Below are 27329 nucleotides of genomic sequence, written 5' to 3'. Positions count from 1 at the left end.
GCAAGTTTTGTCTAGATCAGATGTGCAAGTGTCTAGCATCATTTTGATGCAGGAGAAACGTCTTTAAAACTTTGTTAGAAAACTTGGAGTATCTACACTGGTAGGCCACGAGTTATTAATTATCGGGCTCCATTCTCTGGACTGTGATTTTCTTCCTTCTATTTTGTTTTGGAGGATTGATCCTAATAAACAGAGGCACATCTATTTAAGTCTGTCTCAACATAACTGCACAATAACATTGAAACTCTTTTGAGCCACTTCTTCCATCCACTTCAAGAAGACAGTTGTCCAGGCCCTAATCCTGCAAGCAGATCCTTTCTTCTGCATGAAGCCCCACTGACTTCAATGGAGCTCAGCAACCAACACAAGAGTCCACCCACTTGGATCTGATTGCAGGACTGGGGCCAGTTTTTTGCTTTATGAAACTTCATTTGCTGGAATCAAGTTAAATAAAAAAATATTTCATTTCACTTGGGCAACAACAAGTAGTGTTACAAAGTATATAGCATGTTAAACTGTGTGACAGTTATACGTACTATATTCATTCTGCCGCTGAATCAAACTGGTAACGCAACCTTAGCTATGGTTTCCCAACTGCTCCACTATAATAAAATCTCAAAATATGCAGCTGTAACTATGCCCAGGGCTCTGTGTACTCTCAAAACCCACAGCCATGGAAAAACCCAAAGAATCCAATCTCTCTTGCAGATGTGTGTTCCAGAACTCAAGCCTTCATTGATAAAACCTCCAAAACATAGAGGCTGTGGGCCAGATCCCATTCTTTGCTACAGCCCCTTTCCACTGCTCCAGAGGTGCAAATGAGCCATGAAGCTGGCCTAACTGGGCAGCTAAGGATTTGAGTGCTGTTACTCTGTGACTGGCCTCTTGCAGCTCAAATTAGAGCGCGTGGCTGGAGGAGTGAGCTGCTATGCTCAGGCTGATTGCAAGCTGACATAACAGGCTGAAGCAGTTTTATGCCAGCCCCAGAGCTGTGACAGATCTGATAGACATAAAGCCACATTATTGCTCTTCCTTCCCTTGAGTCCTGTGCTGAGCTCATTTTCACCAGACCTGAGGACTTGGGTCTAATTTTCCACTGCTTTGTGTCATCATTTAAATCTATATAAAGTGGGTATAAAATGCTACCAAATCAAAATTCTCCACCACATATGAGCAAAGCATTTTATACTCACCTACTATTCACTTTAGGACAAAAGGAAAAAAAAATCAGACACTGTGGATATGTCCACACAGCAATTAAACATCTGCAGCTGGCCTGTGTCAGCTGATTTGGGCTTGTGGGGCTCTGACTGCAGGGCTGTAAAACTACAGGGTAGATGTTCGGGCTTGGGCTGAAGTCCAGGTTCTGCCTCTGGGAACCTAACCCTTTTCAGGGTTTCAGAACCCAGGCACCAACTGACACTCAGTCCTGAAGCCCAAGTCAGCTGACATGGGCCAGCCCTAGGTGTTTAATCGCTGTGTAAACATGCCCGGGGTTTCTAGCCCTTATGGCTGCAAACAGTACTTTTAAGATGTGAAGAGCCTATAGTCAATACAGGGATGCAGACAGTGTGAAACAATAATTCATTCATCACAGGGTGTTAATTTTGAAAGCCGATAATGCTAATTTTACTGTCAACTCTTAACTATTTAATAGCTGATCATTTCAACATCCAACTAATACTCATCTCAGAAACCCAAATTGCCTCCCCAGTGCCTTCCTTGGTGCCAGAAGCCCCAATTGTCCCATACCCAGGTGCCAAAAAACCTCCTTCCTCCTGACAACTTCTATAAAGATTATACATTTTCAATACAAAATTCTGCAGCAAACTGAATATTAGAAGTGATATGTCAGAAAAAAAAACCAATTACATTTAATACAAAAAAAATCAATGGGGAGTGATTACACTTATTAACATGCAGTGATTCTACTTACTTTCCGATTTCATTCAATAAAAACCTAATTTTTAATGTATCTGTAAATGCTGCAGAATCTCCAGGCTGCTGGCATGGAAAGCTGCAAAAGGCAGGGATCTTGCCTCAGAATTTAGGCAATGCTAGACGTAGAATACAGTGGACCTTCAGCATAGATATGAGGGATATTCTGACTCCACCAATTATGCAGTTTACCATTTAAGATTATAAAATTAAGCATACAGATCTATTTTACTTGGCTTTGTTATACTTGCTGTTATGTGAATTCTGACTAGAGCTGGGCCTGGGTTGCAAAATCAGATCTAAACTTCCCCAAAGTTTTGAAAGATTCAGATCCTGGGTTTGGTTCTATTGGTTCCAAGACTATTTTTAGTTCAAATTGACGTACTTTGTGCAAACTATAAAACCATACTGACAATATAGTTGTGATGACCCCATCACATTGCCTAGTGTGGATTGTCTTTTTTTCTCCCTTTTTAATCTATCCCTCTTATCCAGAGCAAACTATCAGCATAATCCTCATAAATTCCCAGAAGGCACCATGTGCCCTGTAGTGTATGACCTATGCGTAGTCTTTTAAGGCCAGATTCTGCAAGGCCCTTCCACAGGAGCATAGCGAGGAGGGATTAAGGAGCCTCCCCACTTTGTAAAGGTTGTATAAGGACCAGGCAAAATTGCAGCCCCTGTGCCCCACCATGTCTATTTTGAAAATATAAACTGTTTTTTTCCAACTAATCAAAGCTTATGAGTCAGTTTTCTTTTTATAATGCTTTTGTAATAAATACCAGTTAGAATCTTACTTACAGCGACCGACATTCCTTGTGTCCCTGGTGGTATACTACATTGTTGGTTGTTACTTCTCATTTCAGCCGTCTAAGTCACTGTTCACAGTTTTAAAATATTGATAAGAGCCAGAAAGTTAGGTTAAGTTGATTTCATGTAAAATTGCAAGGGATGGAAGGTTTTCACTCTGTTTTTCTGCCTTTAACTCATGAGCCAATAATACATATCTGAATTTATATAACAGAAAGCAGGTGCATTATATAGAGCAGAGGTTGCCTTGCTGTGGTACATGAGCTTGTTAGAAGTGGTACACTGTAGCAGGATGGTCTGTCTCATTTAAGGGGTACTGGAACCTGAGGCCAGCCAACCCTTATTCCATGACATGGCACTTTTAAGGAAACCGCTCTAAAAGGGAGCAGCAGCCTAGCTGGGGAATGGGGTCATATGTTAATCAGGTAGTTACCATCTTAACATGGTAAAACCTAGCTGCTGACTCTCAGGAGGAGAGAGGGGAGACAGCCTGGAGATGAGAATTATAGGGGATCATCAGTTCACGAGAGAGTCTGCTCCCAGGGACGGGCACTAGACCAGAACAGAGAGTGGTGGCTGGGGAAACCTGTCTGAATGGGACAGCCTCATGAAGGAGAGTTGTGGCATCCCTTAATCAAGAGGAAGGAGTTGTAAGTTAGGGTCAATGGGATAGGCTTTCCACAGAAGCTATGGGCTTTAATGAGATTAGCAGAGTTCCCTGGCTCAGAGAAATTGCAGGGGAACTTGAAATATTGGAAGGAGGATAAACTGGAGATGAAGCGGCCAGGTGCATAGGTAAAGCCACCACCTAACCCTCTACCCCTCTCCTCTTAGACCTCCCTGCCCATTTAAACACACATATATGAACCACCAGAACACCTCTGCACTTCAGTCAGATCTACAACCCTTGGTCTAACCCATTAGAACTGGTCAGGAAATGGTTTTCCAATCACATAATACTTTTTGTGACTTCAAAATTTTTCCCATTCTGCATCAGAATGAAACTGAGACTTATCAAAGATTTTTCCAGAAAAACCCAAAAGAGACACACACCCAGGCCAAAATACCCAATAGCCTAGTGGTCAAGAATGTGGGAGACCCACGTTCAAGTCACTGGTATGAACCTAGGATGGATCTCTCATAGCCTAAGTGAGTGTCCTGGGATAGATCTTACTCTCTTTTTCTGATTTTGACCAAAAATTACTTCCTGGACCTGAGCAATCCTAATGAAAGTTTAGCTGAAACCGGTACATTCTCACAAAAAGTTTTGGTTTTGACAAATCAGCGTTTTCTGACAAAAAAGTTTAATCAAAGAATTCCCAAACAATTCTAAACCTCATGTCTTTTAATCCCTGCCCCTTCTCCCCCAGCCTCCGAGCCAAACTCCTTTCTCTTCTGATTCCCCCAGGCAGATCTCTGCCAGCCAGATTCAAAATTTATTTTACTGTGAGCCCATAAATACTTAGGTTTAATCTGTTAAGGCCTAAAATAAATGTGCACAAAAACTGCAGAAATTGGCATGTGGTATTTCCAACATCAATCGTTCAAGAAGGTGAACCATTAAAGTTTGGCAGAGAGTGCTTTCTCTGCTGTATTCTATTGAGGTTCTTATCACTGGTAGCTGAGTCCCTTCCAAAATGGCAGTAAGTGGTGCAATCAGCATCTGTCAGTTGTGCTTCATTCTCTCTCTCTTTGCCCCTTCCCAAGGATAAATTGTCTGAGCCGTTTTTGGTTGCTTTTTTAATTATATGTGTATGCTGCTGTGTGTTTGTACTGGTGAAGGCAAGTTAGAAGATGTGACCCTTGCACTTGGAACAGAATGTGACAAGGTTTGTGGAGGGTCTTAGCTCATGCCACAAGTCTTGGACCAGTCTTTGAGAAAGCTCTCTCTCCTGCAGAGACAAGCTTCTGATGAAGAAATTATTTCCATAAATGTTTGTATGTACAGTTCCAGAGTCTTACATTCCATCAACAGTACCGGGAGAACTCTGTTTAATAACACTGAGTTCCTGTAAGGAAAAAATGCTTATTGTTTTAGAAGTGGAATTTTACATCTCTGTTTTACATCTCCTTTCTACATCAACCATTTCTAGACAGCTGTAAAATAATAATAGAATATTCCCAGTCAGCAAGAAGCAATGTGACCTAATGGCCTAGGACTCTGAAGACCTGGGTTCAGTTCCTGGCTCCACCACTGGTTTTCGGTGAGAGCTTGGGCAAATCACTTCCCCTCAGTTTCTCCATCTGTAAAACACACTTTATAAAGTGCTCTGAGAACTACGGATAAAAAGCATAATATAAAAGCTTATTACACAAATTAGAATACACTCATGAGGCCAAATCTGCCCACAGCTATATCAGTATAAAGCTGATATAACTCCATTAACTTCACTGGAGTTATTTCAGCTTTACACTCATATACGTGATGGCAAAGTTTGACTCTCAGCATATAAAGGCATTACATAAAGTAATAGCTCTTTTTTCCAAGAGTAAGTGAAAATCACGTGCAGACCTCCAGAAGTACCTCTGCTTCCTAAACCATAGCCAGCAGCATATAACAGTTATGCATGACTAAATAACAACACTTTTAAAAGGTATTAAAATATATTTTTCTTTAAAATATGCCTATCATGTTTGCCTCATTGCACTCTTACAAAATGATGTTAAAAATACAAAATTAACTGACTGATGTCAACTAGATATAAAGACACTAACCACAAAATCAAACTGCAAAACTGTTCTACCATTCCCAGAGGCAAAACCCTGAGGCCTTGTCTACACTACAAGACTATTTCGAATCTACTTAAGTCGAATTTGTGGATTCGACCTTATGAAGTCGAATTTGTGGATCCACAGTAAATACACTAATTTGAATTTCTGAGTCCACAGTAACGGGGCTGGCGTCGACTTTGGAAGCGGTGCACTGTGGGAAGCTATCCCACAATTCCCGCAGTCCCCGCTGCCCATTGGAATGCTGGGTAGAGCCCCCAATGCCTGCTGGGGGGAAAAATGTGTCGAGGGTGGTTTTGGGTAACTGTCATCATAGAACCGTCAATCACGTCCTCCCTCCCTGAAAGCTCCGGCGGGAAATCTGTTCGCGCCCTTCTCTGGTCGGTTACAGCTCGGACGCCACAGCACTGCGAGCATGGAGCCCGCTGCGATCATCGCTGCACTTATGGCCGTTGTCAACTCCTCGCACTTTATCGTCCACCTCTTCCACAGTCAGCTGCTGAGAAATCGGGCGAGGAGGCTCCGGCAGCGTGGTGAGGACAGGAATTCACAGAGTGGCGCAGACCTCTCACAAAGCAGGGTATGCCGCGCCGTGGAGATCATGGTGGCAATGGGTCAAGTTCATGGTGTGGAACGGCGATTCTGGGCCCGGGAAACAAGCACGGACTGGTGGGACCGCATAGTGCTGCAGGTCTGGGATGAATCACAGTGGCTGCGAAACTTCAGGATGCGTAAGGGCACTTTCCTTGAACTCTGTGACTTGCTGTCCCCTGCCCTGAAGCGCCAGGACACCCGGATGCGAGCAGCCCTGAGTGTGCAGAAGCGAGTGGCCATAGCCCTCTGGAAACTTGCAACGCCAGACAGCTACCGGTCAGTAGCGAACCACTTTGGCGTGGGCAAATCTACCGTGGGGGTTGCTGTGATTGAAGTAGCCCACGCAATCGTTGAGCAACTGCTCTCAAAGGTAGTGACTCTCGGAAACGTCCAGGACATCATAGATGGCTTCGCCGCGATGGGATTCCCAAACTGCGGTGGGGCTATAGATGGGACTCACATCCCTATCCTGGCACCGGCCCACCAGGCCAGCGAGTACATTAACCGAAAGGGCTACTTTTCTATGGTGCTGCAAGCACTGGTGGACCATAGGGGACGTTTTACCAACATCTTCGTTGGGTGGGCGGGCAAGGTTCATGACGCGCGTGTGTTCAGGAACTCTGGTCTGTTTAGATGCCTCCAGGCAGGAACTTTCTTCCCGGACCACAAAGTAACGGTTGGGGATGTGCAGATGCCTACAGTGATCCTCAGGGACCCAGCCTACCCGCTAATGCCCTGGCTCATGAAGCCCTATACAGGCGCCTTGGACAGAGAGAAGGAACTCTTCAACTACCGGCTGAGCAAGTGCAGAATGGTGGTGGAGTGTGCTTTTGGACGTCTCAAGGGGAGATGGCGGAGCTTACTGACTCGCTCGGACATCAGCGAAAAGAATATCCCCGTAGTTATTGCTGCTTGCTGTGTGCTCCACAATCTCTGTGAGAGCAAGGGCGAGACCTTTTTGTCCGGATGGGAGGTTGAGGCAAATCGCCTGGCTGCAGTTTACGCTCAGCCAGACACCCGTGCCGAGAGAATATCCCAGCGGGAAGCGCTGTGTATCCGGGAGGCTTTGAAAGCTAGTTTCCTCGGAGAGCAGGGTAACCTTTGACTCTCCACTTGCTTTCAATAGAAACTGACCCTGGGCCTGTGTCTGTATGTGTCGATTTCGATCTGCGGTTACATACCCCGTTCTCCAAGTTTCCCCCACTTCCAAAGCACGTTTTAAATAAAATTAATTGTTACACTCATTATTAATAAATCTTTGTTTTACTTTGCATTTCTGTTCAGTTGTTGAAACATGGACACATACTGTGCTGGGCACGGTGTGCACTGATGTACAGACCGCTTGTTCCATAGAGGAATGACATCCTCCTGCTCCTACATAGGTCTCTGGGGTGGGGGACGGTTGCAAGTGGTTGTGCATCAAGGGGAGGGATTGCAGGAAGGGGTGGGTTTGCAGGAAGGGGCGAGTGGTGCCTTCTTTGGATAGGGGTTTGGATGACGGCAGTGGGCTGCGGGTTTGGGCGTAGGAAGGGGTGAGGGGTGTGGGGGAAGGGTGAGTATCTGTCCGTGGATGAGGGCTCTTGCTGGGGCTCAGGGCAGCGGAGAGGCTCGTTGCTACGGTGGAAGTGCATGGTAAGGGCAGCGTGCCTTAACATTAAGGGGGTGGCAGGTGCTAGGACCCTGGACAAGCATACACATCACAGAATGACCCGGGGCAGCATACACCACACAGAGTGACCCTGGTGCCTACCGACCGCAGTGTGTGTGTGCCCTGCAGTTGATCATGCCCCCAAGTCTGTACCCTGGTAATGTAGGCTATATCGTGCAATTATAAATCCCCCCCCCCATACACAAAAAAATCCTCTGACACGAAAGACGTGACCAAAACAGTGAATAACAGCAAACAGCTTTTAATAATCTAATACACAGTGGGGGGATGAAATTTGGATTTGGGACTGGGTGAGCCTGTAAGGGAAGCACTTCTACAAATGTATAGCGTGAGAGGTGTGTGGTACATTAGCGCTATGCAGTGGTGCAGTGACAGTTCTCACGGCCCCTACCACCCCTCCATCTTGTACTTTTGGGTGAGGGGGGGGCAGGACTTCTTGGCGGGGGAGGGCGGTTGCAGATACACTGCAGGGGGGCTCTGTCCTCCTGCCTGCGGTCCTGCAGAACATCAACAAGGTGCCGGAGCGTGTCCGTTTGCTCCCTCATTAGCCCAAGCAGCGTTTGAGTCGCCTGCTGGTCTTCCTGCCGCCACCTATCCTCCCGTTCGATGTGTGTGCGATGCTGTTGACATAGGGTCTCCCTCCACTGTGTCTGCTCTGCCGCCTCGGCTCTGGAGGAAGCCATCAGTTCCGCGAACATCTCGTCCCTAGTCTTTTTCTTTCGCCGCCTAATCTGCGCCAGCCTCTGCGAGGGGGATGCCGGGGCAGTCCGGGAAAGAGCCGAAGCTGTGTGATGGGAAAAGTAACTGATTTCCTTGAACAGATACATGTTTGCGAACAGTGAACACAGTCTAGTCAGTTTCTCTGAACAAGACCATACAGGGCAACAAGTCTCACGAGATCTCGGGACAAGTTCGAGATTTCGGAATACGCTCTCATTGGCTGCGGCATTGCACAGGAGAGCGGACAAGTGGGGAGATACAGCTGAATCCGTCTAGCAGACAGTCCTGGTAAGCCTTACAGTACATTCTGCTTATCAGTTAATGGATAGCTGTGCCCTCCCGCTAAAGGCAATCTGGAAATCATATACTCTGACCCTTTTCCAGCCACTCCCGCCAGTGCATGGGAAAGATCAATGTATGCTTTTCCTATGTGGCCTACAACACATGGCTGTTAAGCGAGGGTCATTGTTATGCAAAGTAAAAGTCAACCATTCACAACAGTAACAATACACTAATTGCCCTAATTAGATGCAGCATTTCATGAACGAGATCACCCTGATGCGGGTCCCTCGGAGTCACAAAGAGCGGATGCTAAGGGAAGCCCTGCAGAGACCAGGACCATATGCGGCCATGCTTGTAGAGGCGATGATTCCCATCTACATAAGGATGTCCTGGCGTGGAAGAGTGTGCTTCCACGGAGCACCCAACAAGGCACCTCTCCCCAAGAACCTCCTGCGGAGGCTTTTCGAGGACCTAAATGAGACCTTTCTTGAATTGTCCCTGGAGGATTATTGTTCAATCCCTATATGTGTGGACCTACTTTTCATATAGTTTTTCATTGAAAATTTTATATATAGTATTTCTATTTTTTTATACCTGTTTTATAAAAAATAAATGTTTACATGTTTCTAGCACTTACCGCCTGATCCTTCCCCTGATTCAGAGTCCGGGTTAACGGCCGGGGAGGGTTGGTAGGGGATCTCTGTGAGGGTGATGAAGAGATCCTGGTTGTCAGGGAAAGCGGTTTTGTGTTCGCTGTCGCCTGCGTCGTCCTCCACAGACCCTTCCTCATCTTCCCCATCGGCGAACATCAAGGAGGAACTGTCCAGGTTCACTATGCCATCCACTGATAGGAACACTGAGTCCACGGTCACTGGTGGGGCAGTGGTGGCAGACCCACCTAGAATGGCATGCAGTGCCTCGTAGAAGCGGCATGTCTGGGGCTGGGCTCCGGAGTGTCCGTTTGCCGCTCTGACTTTTTGGTAGCCTTGTCTCAGGTCCTTGATTTTCACGTGGCACTGCATTGCATCCCGGCTGTATCCTTTCTCTATCATTGCTTTGGAGACCTTCTCGAAGGTCTTTGCATTCCGCTTGCTGGAGCGCAGCTCCGACAGCACAGACTCCTCGCCCCACACACCGATCAGATCCAGGACTTCCCGGTCTGTCCATGCTGGGGACCTCTTTCTATTCTTGGATTGGCCGGACTCCTCTGCTGGAGAGCTCTGCATCGTTGCAGGTGCTGCGGAGCTCGCCCCGATGTCCAGCCAGGACGTCAGATTCAAAGTGCCCAGACAGGAAAATGAATTCAAATTTTCCCGGGTCATTTCCTGTGTGGCTGGTCAGAGAATCCAAGCTCGGACTGCTGTCCAGAGCGTCAACAGAGTGGTGCACTGTGGGATAGCTCCCGGAGCTACTAAGTTCGATTTGCATCCACACCTAGCCTAATTCGAGCTAGCCATGTCGAATTTAGCGTTACTCCACCTGCCGGGGTGGAGTACCAAATTCGAACTAAAGAGCCCTCTAGTTCGAATTAAATGGCTTCCTGGTGTGGACGGTTGAGCGGTTAGTTCGAATTAACGCTGCTAAATTCGAATTAAAGTCCTAGTGTAGACCAGGCCTGAGAGAACAGAGGAGCTTTGTAACATGTCCTTGAAAGTCAAACTAGTTTTGTCAGATAAGTTAGAGAAGCAAATTCTAAAGTCAGGGTTACTGGATGAAAATGTGGTGATAGCCACATCTAAGGACTGTTAGTGAGAGTCAGTAAGCTGATTTGAACTGGTGAAGTAGTGCAGATGGAAACAGGCAGCTCCTTAGGTAGCTAGGACCAAAACCATGTTTTAGATTTGTAAACACCACAAATCGCATCTGAAAGTGAATAGGGAATGCAAACCATGTAGCTACTAGTTCAAGGATATTAGTCTGACACACTGGGCATAAACTGTAACTTCTAACTGCTCTTCAAAGAAAGCTTTATGTAGAGAGCACATTGGTTTATTGTGATCGGAAGATGTCAAAAATACATTGTAAAGACCCTATCCAAAAGAAACAGTCACAATCATTCAATTAATGGATGAAAAAGGCACTAGAAGTTACTAGAAGTTAACCAGGCCATCAGGAACAAGAAGAGATCCAGAAAAAATAATTGACAAAGTTGGGAAAAACCAATCATGTGGACAATTACCACCCTTGCCACACACTCTGGGTATTTCCTGAATCAACCAGCATCATCTCAATTTATCCAGATAAAGCCACTTCCAAGCCTTTATTTCAGCCTAGCACTGGGAAATAAAGACACCACACCATTCAAGGTTGATGAAAAAGAGACATAGTAGAAAGAATACACCACATAATGATTATTTGTAGCTCACCATATCTCACTGTCACCACCAGCCTCACATCTATGTTGATTAGTATATATGATGAAACAGAACCCTGATGAACTGCACATAAGAGATTCTTCAAGGTGAGTAAGCAATTACCCATCACCACCCTCTGGGATCATCAACCTAACAGAATCAACACTTTGGAGGGAAAAATCATGGTTGCGTTGTGGACACTTTACACTGTCTGAGCCAGCCTAAAGTGGGCACAAAGTAGCTTTCAGACCTGTTCCAGGAATACCCCTGGTGTGGACAGCCAGTCTGGCAGGTTCAGAGCTGGCTATCTCTGCACACCCCTTCACAGTAGGAGTCATGGGGGTAGACTGGGGCATTCCTATGTGTAGCTATTCTGGGTAGCACAACAGCCCACGAGGGCCACTGCAGATGAAGAACAAATGAGATCAGGGTTCTGTGATGCTCTAAAGAGTGCAAAGGCCAAACTATGAGAAGCTCAAACACAAGGTCAAAACAAATCATCAGAAAGATTTTTCCATGTTGGATTATTCTAGTCGTCTCCAAAACATATTACAATGTAAGAAAAATAAAGATCACATAATTCCTATACTAGGTTGTCATTAAGCACACAACACATTGCACAAAGGGAAATTATATTCCCACTTCCAAGATAATTTGCTTTCTGTGACTCTGCCTTCTACTCACTTGTTCTGACAGAAAAGACAACAGCTAATCAACATCTAGGATTTGTCCAGCCTCTAATGTTCTTTTGTTGGCTTCTCTTTTGACTTCCTTCTGATCTGAAAGCATCAGGTGACTTATATCTACCTCTCTAACCAGAAAGGCAACTCTTGTCAAAGTCTTGGTTTAGAAAGCCTGGCAAGGTCAGAGACTGCCATCTTGACTGAGTCACAGAAAGCAAATTAGCTTGTAACTGAAATATAATTTTCCTTACTGTGGCTTATCTTATGACGAAAGAAATGCTGGGTTCTGCATAGCAGTATCCTAACAGAAAACATCTTAGGAATGGAGAACAAAAAAGTCGGAGTCGCATTAGAACAGGGAACATGAGGGAGAGAGAGGCAAATGAGAAATTCCAACTTTCCCTTCAAAGGTAGAACTTCTCATAAAGCCCTGCTGTAAATATTCTGAGGTGAAGTGTTGCATACTGAAGACTCCTACTCGTTTTAGCTAGTAATGCCCAGTGCAGGGAATGCCAGGACGAAACACTGAAAAACCTATATAATGATGCCTCCCTAATCCAAGATATGGCCATGGGCCTAGTAGAGTGGGCTATCTTTCCACTGGACAGAGTTTATCTGCAGCTTTTTGAGCTTCCTGGATACTGGGTCTCAGCCACTGGACCCTGGGAAGGAATGAAACAGGCAATCTTCTTCTGAAGTTTTCTGATCTGAGTAGTCCTGAGTAGGGACAGGTCATTTGGCACACTCTACAATACATGTGAAGAAGCCCCCTTCTTTTTATGGGCTTCTTTTTGGATCTACAAACAATATAAATGGTTACCCCTGTTCTGAGGAACTGAAAGTAGGCTTAAGCTTAAGGCTTATAGGAACATCCTGACTGCAAAGGAATGTCTGTTTCCCAATGAAGAGGGCTTAGGTCTTTTTTGTTTTGGGAACCTGGAACACGTCATGGAAAGATAAATCAGACAAGTGAAATAAGACTGAATCCAGGGTTCTGCAGAAAAAAAAAATCTACTTGCACAGTGAATGGTCAAATCCACAATGTTCTATGAGCTACAAAGAAGAAGCGGCAGATGTTTGCACAAAGCCTGAGGAAGGCCTAAGCAATATAGTTAGGCCTGGAAGGATTCTATTTTTAATCAGTAAATGTTGCTAAATGTTGATTTCACCATACACACAGAAACTGACAAAAAAAAGTCTTTCCCTCAATAATAACTGAAATTTACAGATAGGCAAAGGAGGAAAAATATTACTTCAGAACCTATTAGAGTTTGATTTATGGGTAATTACTTTGTATATTTTGCCATACGATGCTGACAATTTGTATTTTAGCAATTATAATGCTTTAACTTTTTGAATCTCAACATCTACTGTCATTAAATAATTATTGTGTACCCTCCCATTCTCTGAGTCTTTCCATAATTTCTCTCACCTGTTAACATTCAAATTGATAATAACTGGTGTGGGGGGGGGCGATTAAAACTTATAATGTTGTACAACTGTGAACATTTAAAATAATAAAAATCCTTTAAAATATCTGTATTATTCATCTAAATTATAAAAAAATAAAAAACAAATTCTACCAAACCTAAATATAGTTATAGCTAAAGGCTGTCAAATGGACTGTGACTAACTATAAGGAGTAACTGGGCTCCTGTCTATCACTCAAGTGTTGCCAACTTTTGTCAATTTATGGCAAGTAACACAATTCTGACCCCTGCAGAAGCCAGTCTTGCCATGATGCAAGAAGCTCCACCTTTCATGCAATATTGGACAGCCCAGAGGAAAAAACTCTTTGATTGGCTTCCTTCCCCAGTTCCCCGCTGCTGCAGGAGGCAGAGAGAGCTCTTCCCTCTGCATCCCACTTCAGGGACTGACAGAAGTTTTTGAGGAGGGAAGCAGGAACGAGGGAAGCAGAAAGAGCCCAGAAGCTCAAGATGTCTCTGCTCCTTTCAGATCTGACACTCTTGTGAAAAATGAGTCAGTTCCTCCCTCCTTTCCCCGGGAAGAGAACCCACTGGGGGCAGCGCTCCATCCAGGTTTGGTGTGTGTGTGTCTGTCTAGAACCTCTGGACCTGATAGGCCTTGAGAGGATAGGGCAGGGGTGAAAAACCTCCAGAGCTGTAGGAGAAGATGTGTGGCTGGTGGGCAAGGAGGCAGATGTGGCACTGGGGGACAAAAGAGGTGAAGAATTGTATGGCTGGGTGTGCAGAGTCAATATGTTGCTGGGACACAAAATTAACTCATGTAGAGGCATGGTGGCCAAAAACATATTTGTCACTATAAACTGGTAGCTTAAATTGTTGCATATCCAGTGCAGGTTGGCAATAGTGCTGAACTGAGTAGGGATATAAAAAGAAAGGGGAAACGGGGGCATAGGAGAAGAGTATATCCTCTCTCCTCCCAGCTGACTAAAGCAGGAAGGACTCAGGTGGTTATTATCCAGTAATCTGAGTTAAACTGTTCTTGGTTTGAATTTGTGTTTCTGGAATTAAAGCAAAACCTGAAAATAAGGATTTGAAATGCCCTATAGTTGGGACTTTATTTTTCCTTCCCTGGGTGGGGATTCTGTATACTGACTTTGTTTTTTTATTTCCAAATAGGCCATGGAGGTTGCCTTCCTTCACGTTGCTATGAGTGAGGAAGGAATCAAACTGGAAAAGCATAAGAGGTATCCCTGGAAAGAGGGAAAATCCGGAAACATAATTGGCCATCCCAGAGCTTCCATCACTTTTCTGGAGCCTATATCACAGTCTAATACATCTCACTGATGGGAGATTGTTCCTGATAGTCACCCTAACTGTTTCCCATCTTAATTTAATCTCATCTTTTCTAGCTATATCCTCTCTCCCTCCTAGCTTTTTTGCCTTGTACCACAGTATATAATACCTTTCCATCCTTGGTATTTTCAGATATTTGTATATTTATGTCCCAACATTAACCACCACGTAGGCAAGTGACAGTATAAATATTTAACTCTTTAATCTTTTCTCATAAATCAACCCCCCATCCACCAGACTCCACCTCAGTTTTGCAGCTCTTCTCTGAACTCCTTTCAATTTGTCCATATCTTTTTCATAAGGTGATGACCAGAAAATACTAATGGCAGTTATCAGATATAATCCTAAATTTCACAAACCATTTAAACAAACTGCAAATCAATACTTGCTAGATTCTGAAATCTTTACTCAGATTTTACTCTGCCCTTACTCAAAGCCAACAGGAGTTTTGCCTGAGTAAGGATTTGACTGCATAGAAATTTACTTTATAATACACCACGGGAACATCAAGTTCTGCCCATACCAATCACGTCACTGTATCGGTAGTTACCAATATACAATGAACATCAACATGGAGAATCATCAAAATTACAAAAGTCTAACAAAATAAGGTAAATAAAACATGATGTTTAGGAATATTATAAAAATTCTATCACTTCAGAAGACCTAGAGCTCGCTCATAGCTGTCTGTCACTTGTGATTTGCTGTTGTTTCAAATTGTAGCCAAAAAACCCACCCACAATCCTCCACAAAAACAACCCACTCTCCTAGTAGATATATTTCCTCTCTTTCCAAAGTGAGTTCATACAAATACAACAATTTATTTTTCTATAGTATTTTTTTTAATACAGACTATCTCAAAATACTTTATTGAGAGAATAAAGAGAATCCTTTACAGAGTGGGCACATCAACTCTTGAAGAAAGAAACAGAAAATAATGAATGGAAATACAGAAGAAGTAAGAAAATAAAGCTGGAATGAAAATGCAGTGAAGCTGCAAACTGGCATTCCTGCAGTGAGGAGAGAGCAAAAGAAAAAGTAATGTAAGAGAGAAAGCTGAGCAGGTGAGTTTTAGGAGGACATAGAATCTCATTTGAGGACTGGACACACATAGATCAAATGAGAATGTATCATCACTGCTAAGTTTTAGCTCTCATAACCCTGGGAAATTCAAGCAAAGTGCAATTAAGTGTGAAAAATTGAGATACCTAAACATCACGACACTTTGGATCACTGACTATAACCTATACTGTCACAACAGTATCTATATTCATAATACTTTACAGCCAAAGGCCTTTCTCTGTACTGTCTTGCACCTCATGCAGACATTTAAACCTATGTAAAATGAATTTAAAATCTAACCTTCTGATTTAGCAGCACTTTTCACACACTTTCAACAAGTGTAAGTGACTGTGAAAGGTGAAAGGCAGTGCAGAATCAGATCCATTCCCTTTCAGTGAATTGTATTTATCTGCGAAGTACAGATTTAGGTTTACTGCAAGTAATAAATATTAAAGGTTTATTGCAAGTACTTTTCAGTATTTCATATAGATACAATACTGACCAAAGAACCAGACAAACCTGTTAACACAAACATTAAAGAAATTAAATTATGGCTGATTGTATTGGTTGGTCCTTTTAACGTCTTAATTTTTAGCAAGAGCACACTATCCTGTCAAACAATGAAGCCATACTACATGATTATTTATTATTATTTCTATTATCAGTGTTAAGACCGTATACAGTGTGCAAAAGTACAGAATGGTCACCTCTGAAGTGAGCACAGTGGAAATTATCCATCCTACTCCTATTTCCCATTCTAAGTATTGGTAAATTTGGTGGTATCTCGGATATTACTATACGGTACCCATGGATAAATATTAGTTGTATAACAGTGACCACTGTCCAATAAGAGTTTGGGCCCTGCAGGAAAGGTAGGATTGAGCATATGTAATAGGCACATTTATTATTCAAGAACGGTTATATTCTGTATTTACCTATTTGTCAGTTTCCTTCAAGCAATTAAAGCACATAAGTAATATTTGATTATGTTTCGTGCAAATAGTTTTACACTAGTGTTCATAAGTAAGGCTATGTTTTAGTCATGGGCAATGGTCCCTCTAATTTTTCCCACGCATGTGCGGAATTAATTTTGTTACATGCACCAATGTGGAGGTGATGTGTAACACATCACCTCCACATTGGTGCACATAATAAAATTCTTGTGGTGGGGGTTGGGGCTGAGGGGTTTGGAGTGAAGGAGGGGGCTCAGGGCTGGGGCAGAGGGTTGGAGTGCAGGGGGGTGAGGACTCCAGCTGAGGGTGCAGGCTCTGTAGCTGGGTTAGAGGGTTGGGGTGCGGAGGGGCTGAGGGCTCAGGCTGGGGATGTGGGCTCTGGGGTGGGGCTGGGGATGAGAGGTTTGCGGTGCAGGCTGCCCCGGGGTACACGGGAAGCAGCGGGAAGAGAGTATTCCCCACGTCTCTCTCTCCCTGCTGCAGCAGCTCTAGGGCTGGGGCCACGGGATAGGTGCCTCTCCCCAGGCCATAGCAGGTCCAAGCCAGGCTGGGCTGGAGCCAGGGGAGAGTCATCTCTCCCCCGGCCATGGCAGGTCTGTCCACAGTCCAGGCCACTGGTAATGGTCCACAGCTTCGGGCTCCCCAGGGAAGCTCAAAGTGGCCAACTGTCCATCACCAGCGGCCTGGAGGAGCAGCAGCGGGCTCCTTTCTGCACTCCTCCCCCCTGCCCATCACTAGCAGGCAGCCAACAGCTGCTGCATGCCAGTCACAGAAGGCAGGGGCAGAGAGAGGAGCCCTCAGCTGGCCATCTAAGAGGAGTGTGTGACGGGTTGGGTCACAGAAACTCCCTCAAGACTGCTACCTGATGTGCTGAGACTACCTCTGAGCCCATTTTCTCTGCCAATTTGGGCCTCCAGAACCCTGCTTTCTCGAGCCAGACATGCCAGTCTGCTCCAGCACAGACCCCGGGTCTGAACTATGCGTCCCAAAGCTGCAGACTTAACTGAAAATACCTTAAGAAGTGCTCCTCTCTCTGGCACCCAGACACCCTACTCCCAATTGGATCCAAACCCCAAATAAATCTGTTTTACTCTGTATAAAGCTTGTACAGGGTAAACTCATAAAATTGCCCACCCTCTATCACACTGATAGAGAGAGATCCACAGCTGTTTGCTCCCCTAGGAATTAATCACTTACTCTGGGTCAATTAATAAGCACAAGTGATTTTATTAAGTATAAAAAGTAGGATTTAAGTGGTTCCAAGTAACAACAGACAGAACAAAGTAAGTTACCCAACAAAATAAAACAAAACTCACAAGTCTAAGCCTAATACATTAAGAAATGGATTACAGATAAAAATCTCACCCTCAGAGATCATTCCATTAAGCTTCTTTCACAGACTAGACTCCTTCCTAGTCTGGGCCCAATCCTTTCCCTGGCACGGTTCTTGTTAGCTCCAGCTCAGGTGGTAACTAGGGGATTTCTCATGACTGCACCCCCTTTGTTCTGTTCCACCCCCTCATATACCTTTGGCACAAGGCCGGAATCTTTTGTCCCTCTGGGTCCCCAACCATCCTTCTAAATGGAAAAGCACCAGGTTTAAGATGGATTCCAGTACCAGGTGACATGGTCACATGTCCTGTGAAACCCCCAAGCCTTCATTCTTCCTGGCCTGACTCACAGAAAGGTTTGCAAGTAAACAGAGCGATCTACAGTCAATTGTCCTAGTCAATGGGAGCCATCAAGATTCCAAACCACCATTAATGGCCCAAACTTTGCATAATTACAATAGGACCTAAGAGTTATATTTCATATTTCTAGTTTCAGATACAAGAGTGATACATTTATACAAATAGGATGAACACACTCAGCAGATTATAAGCTTTGTAATGATACCTTACAAGAGACCTTTTGCAAGAAGCATATTCCAGTTACATTATATTCACACTCATTAGCATATTTTCATAACATCATATGGAGTGCAATGTCACAGAGCGAGTGGGCTGTGGAGGGGGCACAGAGAAGCCCTGGGCCGGTGACATAGAGGAGACAGTGCTGTGGCCACTGAGCCGCAGCAGAAGTGAAGTGGAGCACTGGGCCGGCGGGGCCCCTGCTGAATGTGGGTCTGCTCCCATTATAAACCCAGTATGGTCGGGGCTGGGCTGGGGCAGGGCTGGGGCAGGTCCAGGGCTAGGGGAGAGGCACCTCTCTATGCCGCAGCCCTGAGCACCTGTGCAGTGCTCAATAGGCTGCTGTGTGGCTGCATGGCCACACAGCTTAGAGGGAACTTAGGTCACAGGTATTTTTAGTAAAAGTCATGGACTGACCACAGCCAGTAAACAAAAATTCATGGCCCATGACCTGTCCATGACTTGTACTATATGCCCCTGACTACATTACATTGGGGGGGGGACAGCCTGTGGGTGCCGCGGGTGGTCAGAAGGTCACCTGGGGGGTGCCATGGGTGGTCGGGGGCAGCCCAGGGGATGTTGCGTGTGCTATGGGCGGTGAGTGGTGGCGCCTGGCCCAGGACCCCCTCCGGTACAGGGGAGGGCAGGGCTGTCAGGCTCCCTACCTGGCTCTGTGCCTCCCCGGAAGTGGCGACATGTCCCTTGGCTCCTAGGCACAGCCAGGGGGGCTCCACACGCTGCCTCAGCCCCAAGCACCAGCTCTGCAGCTCCCATTGGCCAGAAAACATGGCCAACGGGAGCTTCAGGAGTGGTGCCTGCAGGAGGAAGCAGCATGCAGAGCCACCTGGCCGCACCTCCGCCTGGGAATGTCTCCACTTCTGGGATGGCCCCTCGAGGTAAGTGCCACCCAGAGCCCTCACTCCCTTTTGCACCTCAACCCCCAACCCTGAGCCCCCGCCCTGCTCAAACTCCTGCTGCTACTGGGGGAGGGGGATGCGGTGGCCTGAGATTGCCCCAGCAGCAGCTGGTGCAGCTGGCTCAGGGGCTGCCTGAGCTGCTCAAGCAGCACCCTGGGCCAGCTGCACCGGCCGCTGCAGAAGTCCTGGAGGTCCCCGAAAGTCACAGAATCCGTGACTTCCATGACAAACTCGCAGCCTTATTCATAAGTGCACGGATCATAGGTATGATATAGTGGCCAATTTTTTCAAACTCTGATACCCATAGTTAGGTACAGGGTGGATTTGATTTAAATCACTAGTCAGGAAGACTCGATTTAATCATGGATTTCTACATAAAAGTGCATTCTTACTGATTGTAATAATCTTAACAACTCATTGATAGACGTAGGTTTCATTTTTAGAAGGTACACACTATACATTTTTAAAGTGATTTATTTTGAAAACTTTTCAGATTAGTTTTAGAGCTATATCAGAAAATGAATGATTGTTTGGTTATTTCATTTACCAAAGGTAACTGAAGCAGATATTTATGGAGTTATTGGGAGGTGAACTATCTCCAGTTCAACAGGTTAATCATTAATATTTGGAGGATTTTCTTGCCATACTGTATTAGGAGGAGAACATCACCAAACAGACATTTAAATTGTTTTATTTAACTAAAACAACAACGTTATATATTCTAGATTTTCTTCTTCAACAGCAAACATATAATATTTTAACAAAACAAGCATATGAATTTTTGAATTTAGTTAAACATTCAAAAACAACGAGGAGTCTGGTGGCACCTTAAAGATTAACAGATTTATTTGGGCATAAGCTTTCGTGGGTAAAAACCCCACTTCTTCAGATGCCTGGATGAGAAAGCTTATGCCCAAATAAATCTGTTAGTCTTTAAGGTGCCACCAGACTCTGCATTGTTTTTGTGGAAACGGACTAACACAGCTACCCCTCTGATACTTAAACATTCATGTTTTTTAAAATCAGTTTGGTTTTGTTAAAATTGTTTTTAACTAAAATAGTTAAATGAAATATTTTAAAAAATGAACAAAAAATCAAATCAACTATATCAGTCTGGTCAACATGAAAAACTTAAAATATTGGCTTCTGCAGCTAACTCAGTCGGCTTCACTATCATTTTCCTGTTTGTTCATAATCTGGAAAAGAAAAAAAAAAGCTTTCCTGCTTTTTCAGGTCCCAAACAATTTCTCAATTTGGAATCAATTTAGTCCAAAGGAAGAAAATATTCTTTCTACACTGGCAGAAGACACAACTGCTGTTAAAAGTGAGATTATCACTTCAACAGACTCTGAATCCAAGTGCTTAAGTGACTTCCTCCAGTTCACCGGTGTGACTTTCTTTAAAACATCATCAGCAAATATATATTTCTTGAATGGTTCTTATTCCCAAACTGGGTCTCTTTTATGGCCTGCTGCCATTATAGGTTTTCCCTTCTAGTGAGAGAATGGTATGGCAGCTCTCAAATCAATGAAGGCTACACTCAGAAAGACCTCAAGCCTTCTGGAATATGCTGCTCAAACAGTTTCACTTTTGTTTCTACTGCCTGTCCCTCCCTTCTCACATTTAACTCCAGACTTCTTCTTCTTGTCCAGATCTATTCCGTCCGCAACAATCTTCTATTCATTGAACTTTTTGAAACTTTGCACTTTTAGAGAGAGGTGAGGGATTGACTCTGTGAACACAAATTTTCAGAAGGACAATAGGGTTGAGGTCTGTTATTTCTCACCTCTATATATTTAATTTTTTTAAAAAGATTATTTAAAAACATTTTTGTTGTTAACAAGCATGTTATCTCTGGAGACCCAAATCCAGAGTTTGAGAACTGCAAAACTGAGCATCTCTGATGGTATCTTCTAGACTGAGCACTGAGTCCCACTAAGTAGATAGAAATATTAACCTAAATTATCTATAGAGAAGCCCCTGGAACACCATAAGATTGGGTCCTGTGGCAAATTGCCGGCACTATTATGATGGGTCTCGCGCTTTCTCTTCTTTTGGGGGGGGGGGTGTTCAGGGCACCATTTCTTGCCCCTGAATTGGAATATTAATTGCCCCACTAGTGTCTTTGAGGAGGAGAGTGGAGAGGGAGGGACCTGGGCCCGCCCTCTACTCCAGGTCCCAGCCCAGGGGCCCTGAGGATAGTGGTGAACCACTTGAACTGGCGGTTCCATCCCCTGAGCTACTTCCCTCTCCTGCTCTTCAGCTTGTGGGGGGGCTTCCTGCCCTCCCTCTGCACAAGCCAGGTGCCCCTTACCTAGGGTCTTGGACTTCTTAGCCCACCGCAGCACTCCTCCAAACTTTCCTCTGCTTTCTCTTCAAACTGTTCTCTGCTCCAATACCAATCCTTTCTGCTCCAACTCCCACCCTGTCTGATTGAAGCAGGGGTTTTTTATCATGTGACTGACTGCAGGTACTCTAATTGGCTTCAGGTGCTCTAATTGGCTTCAGGTGCTCTAGTTAATCTATTGCAAACTTTCTTCCCCTTACAGGGAATAAGGCTCCCTTGTAACACTCTCCTGCTGCCTTCTGGCCATGCTGTATCACAGTCCCTAATCTATGAACTACTGGAATTCATTTACAAAACTTTTCTTAAATATTACTTGAATATATTGTCTCATACTATAGAATTAGAATTTATAATCCCTATTCCATGATGAGATATCTTTGAGCTATAATGTATCTTAATTAAAACTATCTTTAGATAGGTTTTTTCCTCAAAAAGCCTTTTATCAAAAAATGCAATTTAAATTAAAAAAATAGCATTTTTTTTAAAAACATTGATTTTTATCCACCCTGATTAGGTACCACAATTCATATCGAGACACCTAAATAAAAGAGGCTTTACTTTGGGTGCTCAGCACCTCTGAATATCAGGTAACTTTTGTTTAGGTGGCTAAATATGGATTGTGATGCCCCAGTTTGAGCACCTAAGATTGACAGTTGGGGCCACAGTACTTACGGCACACGATCAAGACAGTATATTTAAAGCTCCTAATTAACACATGATCCTGCATTGAAATCTAGTGTGGACTCCTATGCTTATGCAAAGTCTCACTGAAACTAATGAGACTCCACACTGACACAGAGGCCTGCATTAGAGGATCCTGATGCAGCTTCAGAGCCTTAATGTGTGCCTGAGTTTCCTCCTTAGCATTCTATAAATATTGTTCCACTATGCTTTGTACAGTACCAGCACTGGGGAAAAGACAAAGTCAGACAAATGTTAGGTGGCAGTCTAGAATATTGAAATTGTAGAATATGTCATAGACTGGAGTTGATAAAGATTAAATAAAACATTTCATTCAGAAAGTATTTTTATTCGTATTTTACATGGTGTTCAGTCATGACTATGGCTAATTTTATAAATGCCCACAACTGCTACTTTGAAAACAAAATGAGGTTGAGCCTTTCATGCAGCATTTTACTTGGTATAGAATAGCAGTCCAAATGCCATTTTTGAAAAGTCTGGCTAATCTAAGAAATCACAGTATACCGTAGGAGTTGGATAAACATTAATTTACAGTACTGCACTTACTGCAATAGGATGACAAGTTTGTTTTTTCCAACTTTATCTTTGTTGAGCCTACCTTCTGGGATGTCCATGGTCTTTGTCTTAATTCTCCCACCTCTCGCTCCAGATGCAGAGGTCTGAGGCTAAGTTGATTAAGTCTGTGCTATCTGTGCTAGCAAGCTCGAGCACAAAGGCAACCTCAGTAAATCTGGGATGGAAGATTTGAGGAAGGGGGAGAGAAAGTATCAGTGCTCTACAATAAATTTGAGTGGATATCTCAGAGATTAAAAAAGAAAAGTGGAGAGAAGCAATGTATTTTTTGGTAAGGAAGGGAGTGGGTATTTAGGAGAGCCAGAGATTGTGGGAAAGGTTGGGAAAAGGGTTGACAACTGTGAGACTTAATATGGAAGATTTAAAATTTAAGATGGGGGAATAGGGCAAGAAAAAGCAGTAAGGAGATTTGTGCCAGCATAAGAATATAAAAAAAAATGATTAATCAAAATAAAGCACGGTTTGAAAGCCAATCCATAGATTAGAAATTGTATCAATTTAAGAGGAAGTGTGTTACCTTGATCTCACCTTAAGTTACTACACTGGCAGCTCAAGTAGGGGAAAGAGAGGAGTTTCAATAAGGTAGGAAAACAAAACGCAGTATGGAAAAATGGAACCCGAGAAAACCAAACAATAATGACATTCCATGATCTAATGTAACTACTGTTACAAAAGTAGGTTTAAGAAGTGAGATCAGAACTTTGCTGTAAGCTTAGTGCCTCATTCTGATCTTTTGCACTTACCTGTACATTCAGAGATATCTAATGAAGTTGTTTATTTCCTAAATAAATAAAAGACATATTGTGTAGTGAAGCTGTAGGATAGAGGTTAGGATATCCTGTCCTGTGGGCGTCAGATATATGTGGGTGTTAACTGGCTTGGTGGCAGGACTGTAATGACTGCGTATTGCTAAAAATCCTTGAGAAATTTTCAAATATGATAATGAAAATTTTGTTTATGACTAAATAGTACATGATCCAGAAATAATGATTTACTCAACAGAAATAGGTCATGATTTTCAAAAGTGACACGTGATTTTGTGTGCCTCAGGTTTTGTGTACCCACCGTGAGGTACCTGATTTTCAGTTGATGGATTGGTTAAAACTTTGGTGACTCAGGGTAGACTCAGGGTCGACACCCAAAAATTAAGGCACCCCAAAATCACTGGTCATTTTTTAAAATATTGGCCATAGAAAATGGCTTAATTCATTACCTATGTCTAGTTTCCCAATGGAAAATGGAATGGAAAAAAGTAATATACTTCCATCACCTTCCAATATAAAGACTGATTTTTCTTCCTAATTTACATTTTTCTTATTTAAGTGGTTAACACATATAAAACTTGATACACCTCTACCCCGATATAATGTTATCATTGGGAGCCAAAAAATCTTACCACATTATAGGTGGAACCATGTTATATCGAACTTGCTTTGATCTGCAGGAGTGTGCAGCTTTCCCCCCTCCCCTCCGGAGCGCTGCTTTACCGCGTTATATCTGAATTCATGTTATATCGGGGTAGAGGTGTATTTATATTCTTTTTAAAATAATTTTATCCATTCAATCAGTTAACCTCTTTTTTCTACCATACCTTTCCCCTTGCTAGGCTGCTCACATCTCATTTTGAGTAATATATGTTTTTATGGATCCATTTTTGGAGTGTCTCATTTGCATATAACTTTAATTACATAACAGGCTTACAAGAATCACCTTAGTAGTGCAAAATGACTTCAGTTATTTAAATCTAAAAAAAACCCTAGTGATCTAATCAGATACCCTCTGGCTCTTTGTTTGATTTTGGGGGTTATTTAAGATTTGATTCTTTAAAAGTTGCTCTTCTCTGGAATGTATAAATAATCATTCATTTATCTTTTCACTAGTTTATAATCAATTTCAGTTCAGTACTGAAATATACTATTGAATCATTAGAGTCCTGTAGTAATAAAGTGACCACTGTTCTACCATGACTGTGTCAGTAAGCCCCATCTAATTATATAGAAACCAGGGGTTTATCTCAGTTTAAATACGACTGGCTTTCTGGAGGCCAAATTCTGTCCTGTCCTCTCCCTTCAAAAAGCCTTCTTATATCCACTGTTGCCTGTAAGGGTCACCATAACCTCTTTATCATAACTGAAGAGAAGGACACAGGATGCGAGGAGATGTGGATAAAGGTAAGAGGAGGACTAAGAGGGTGGAGGCAGGTCGATGCAGAGACCCACCCTAGGGGGAAATGGAAAAACAAACATAGGAGGACAAAAGGAGACAAGGACCTGTGAAAAATAAAAAGTAGGTCAGAGACACAGAAGACCTGGAGGAAATAGGATGGGGGGGGGAAGCGAGAGAATTACAGGAGTTAAAAAGAACCAAGCTGGGAAAGAGGCATGATAGGTGAAGGGATTGCAAGGGAAATGTAGTTTTCCAGCTGTCTTTTTCATTTGAGCAAGGGACATTGATAAAAATCAAAGGTTACCAAACAATCAAAAGTGAGACTAAGATACTAATTTACAAAAATACAACGGACCACTTCACTAAAGGTTTTAAAGGCTATTGCTTGTGAAAAACCTTAGATACCATGAAATTAACTATAAAAATGTAACTAGTGTGCATAATGTTTATTTATGTTATGCTAGGTATTTGCATATTGATCCCTCCCACCTACCCCCTCCATTGCAAAATCCCAGATCCACTGTTGCTCAGAGAAATGTTGTAAAGATAAAAGTCATTAACCTGAGATAGGTGCAAATGCTAGAGAGATGAGCACCATAGAAAACACTATTAATAAATAAATAAATAAAATAATTCACTGAACACAGGGCTGCCTGTTGGGATCTCCTGGAAAATAAACTTGGTGCACATGACTGAGTAAAGCTTAATGCTGAGAGCATATAATACCTGTGCTGTAGGATCTGAACTGGCTAGTTATTGGTTTCCAAGGGGAGTTTAAAGCTGTTGATTGTAACATAAAACTATAGATCAGGGGTCGGCAACCTCTGGCACGCAGCTCACCAGGGTAAGCACCCTGGCGGCCGGACCAGTTTGTTTACCTGCCGCGTCGGCAGGTTCAGCCGATCGCGGCTCCCACAGGCACATCCCAGAACATCCCTTGCCCGCGCTGCTTCCCGCCACCCCCATTGGCCTGGGACGGTGAACCGTGGCCAGTGGGAGCTGCAGTCCGCCAAACCTGCTGACCCAACAGGTAAACAAACTGGCCCGGCCTGCCAGGGTTCTTACCCTGGCGAGCCGCGTGCCAGAGGTTGCCAACCCCTGCTATAGATGGTGTGGGACGTAGCAACCTGAGATACTGCCTCTCTCCTCATGTGATACTATCACAGTTGTGGTCATTCAAGGTGCTGAGTTGGAACACTTTTGTACTGTTGGGGAGGATCTCTCTGAAATTCACTACCTCACTTGCATTTAGGTCTGTTAATTTTTTAATAGATCTGTTTTCCTGGTCCTTGAGGGATGAAGTGGTTGTGGGAAGGGTCCTTTAACTGCAACTGATTTTTTTTGGCAGCTTTTTTGGTTGTGGCGGGCAGTCTATCTGAATATTAAGATTGTATCAGATATAATGAATTTTAATATATTGTAAGTGTGCTCAGAGCACTGAGTGGGTACACATTAAGGAAAAACAATCATACTGATTTCAATGGGCAATGCATCAGGCCCCAATATTGCTATAAAATGTAAATAATTAAATAAAAAGTAATTGTTCCTTTAGAGATAGATATCTGGATGTTGGCCACAAGTATCCTGGATACCTCTCAACAATATTCTCTTCTATATTATAAAGTAAAAAAAAATCAGTAAAACTATAGAAAGGCTGAGCAAACTAAAGTGCTATTTTTGAGAAAAGCAGAAATCAGACACATTTGGAATTAGTGGTGGATTCAAAGTGAAAAAAATATGTTATAAATTGAAACAAAGGTTCGGTGACAGTTTGGAGGTCAAGTTATTGTGATTTGGATTCTTTATCTGCAAATCCTTTATTCCTTTTGATTTGTCAAGACACAAAGGCTATAAAAACCTTTTGTTTATACTTAATACAAGGGATAAATGTTTTGTTCATCATTTGATTTTATACTTTAATTCTTGTTCTCTTCTTTATGAAGTGTTTGCTTTCTGAACGTGACTTACTTGAGAGAGTTAAGAGCCTGACAATATATAAAGTCCTTTGTGTAAAAATCAGATTATTGTACCAGGCTTTCAGGGTTCTTTTTAAATGGCAGTCTTTTAGACTGAATAATTTTATAAATGACTTTTCTATTTCAGTTCTGTAAATTCATATCTATTCATTTATCTTCAATC

General features: G+C 43.3%; 1 protein-coding gene across 3 annotated transcripts in view; it reads right to left on the bottom strand.

The window, feature by feature from the left end:
* The window catches only part of RIMS1 (regulating synaptic membrane exocytosis 1), a 348972-nt gene that overhangs the window by 308900 nt on the left and 12743 nt on the right, over nt 1-27329 (bottom strand). Inside the window, exon 1 of one of the 3 annotated variants that reach the window (XM_045010068.1) lies at nt 23050-23115. The exons of the other annotated variants lie outside the window; for them this stretch is intronic. The gene's annotated coding sequence lies outside the window, so the exon portion shown is untranslated. Of the gene's footprint in view, nt 1-23049; nt 23116-27329 lie in introns of those variants that run through there. 3 annotated transcript variants of the gene reach the window in all.

Source organism: Mauremys mutica, chromosome 3 (assembly GCF_020497125.1).
Source record: "Mauremys mutica isolate MM-2020 ecotype Southern chromosome 3, ASM2049712v1, whole genome shotgun sequence".
NCBI classification, from domain to species: Eukaryota; Metazoa; Chordata; order Testudines; family Geoemydidae; genus Mauremys; species Mauremys mutica.
This window is presented reverse-complemented; position numbering and strand designations above follow the sequence as displayed.